Source organism: Marmota marmota, unplaced genomic scaffold, assembly GCF_001458135.2.
Source record: "Marmota marmota marmota unplaced genomic scaffold, marMar, whole genome shotgun sequence".
NCBI classification, from domain to species: domain Eukaryota; kingdom Metazoa; phylum Chordata; class Mammalia; order Rodentia; family Sciuridae; genus Marmota; species Marmota marmota.
Window position 1 is genome coordinate 13,345,882 of NW_026000211.1, and position 2,075 is coordinate 13,347,956.

Here is a 2,075-nt window from a genome sequence, read left to right on the forward strand (position 1 = left end):
GCAAGATATACCCAAAAAAATGTATTTTCCCCCCAGGCTACCAGGTTTTGCTGTTGGTATAGAATATGTGAAACCTTAAACTGTGAAGTATGAATCAGAAGGGCTTCCTCTATTATGAATGATGCCATCTTTAAGATGAGGGACTTTCAGTGAAATGCAGGAACATTCAGGGTAATGTGTTTGCAGCAAGCAGGATCTTGAATTTATTGCAGAGGGGAATGTGTGAGTTGACCAAAATGGAGAATGATGAGAAGTAACTAAATTATGTATGACAGTCTTTACTGAGCAGAGGAAGGAAAAAGCTTAATGATGTTGTGGCTGAAGGACCAGCAGCAATTGGTGATGTATTGGCTGTAGATTGGTAAGAAGAGAAATGCATCTATGAAGATCCAAAGACTATGGATGAGCCTGCCAAGGATCAAGAAATAGAATGGGGGGCAGGGGAGGGAAACAAGGGACTCGGGGTATAATACATTTTATTGGCAACAAGACAGTCAAGGAAAGTCCATTTGACATTAAAAATCACCATCTTAATCTATATTGCTCTTTCAAGTCTGAATTTTATTAAGGCCACCCAAAAATCTATAGTTAACAATGAAGCATCTTTCTCTTTTGCTTTCCGGGCATTCGCCAAGAGCAGTACATAATTTAATTATTGAATCCACAGACTGGACCATGGAGATGAAGAATGATGTGTCTGCTGTAGTGAGAAATTGGATAGAACAAACTGTTTATTCTCATCATTCTTCCTCGGTTAAGCTAAATTAATATAGTTAATAAGCTTTTGTTTGGATTAGTATTCAGATCTGGGATGTGCAGATAAGAACTCACAATTATTACAGTAACTATTATTTATGGAACATTGGAGGTATCCCTCAAGCCCCATGCGTAAAACAGGTTCTTCTGTCATTCACCAATGTTTTATCAGATTTAGGGGCCAGATGTTTGAATAGAGTTATGAAGTGCAAGAAAATCGGATTTAGTTCCTTGAGACATATGACCTTGGAAACTTCACGATGACCTTTCCTATTGTCCTGTGCCCCCTTTTCCTGATCTTCTTAAACAATTTGAAGAAACCTACACAATTTTAGTGGGCAAACTTTACCGGGGAATTGCCAAAAGTAATGTGTGCCCAGAGTGATGGGAGTAGAGAGGGGGTGGTAGACTATAGCAAACATCTCAGGCCTTTCCACACAATTTCAGTAGAAACTGTAAACCGATCAAGCAAAACGCAAATGCGAATGCAGCTTCGAGGTATCTGTGCCTTTAGGCGCACCGTGCCCAAACAAATCCCTCTAGTATGAAACCGAAGCCGGCAGAGACAAATAGTCCCCTCCAGCGCACCGCTACACAGCAGGCTCATTCCAAAGGCCAAAATCAGTTCCTCTCACTTGCTGCCCCTTTCATTTTCACGACACTAGATGCGCTGAATCGTCTTTCAGTTACATATAATAGATGTTTATTTGAGCAACAGCTTAAAGAAATTGGTAGGAGATGTAGATGGGAAAGAAATCCCACCACTACCAACAGAAACCACCCAGCCCTCAAATGGATACAGTCAGACCCCTAGGAATAGTGAGGAGCAGGTCCCTCTCGGGCACCCAACCCGGGGCCACCGAGCGCCACGAAATGCTGGGCGGGGCCGGACAAGCAGCTGCTTGACTTCTTTGCGCGGCCGCCGTGGGCGGCGCAAAAAGGGGCTAAATCTGAACCATCTGTCTCCACAAAGCGGCCCGGCACCCCCGGGGCAATCATTAGCGCAGATGCCCTGGCCCTAAAACTCCCCAACCGGAAGGTGGCCTGTGCGAACCGAGCCCGCACAGTGAGTGGGAGGCGGAGACACCATGCGACTCCCCGCGGCCGTGCGCACCGTCCCCGCCCGCCGCCGGGCCGCCGCCCCCTCCGAGCGCGCGCCGCGCTGGCCGCTGCCACCTTCCGGCCACGCAGCGGCCCCGCCTCCTCTCGCGATTTCTTTCCCCTGGGCGCGCGTCGGCGGCGTCGGCGGCGGCGAGGACGAGCACCGGCCAGCAGGCCAGCGGAGCCCGCACCGGAGCGGGCGGGGGCGGCCGTGCGGG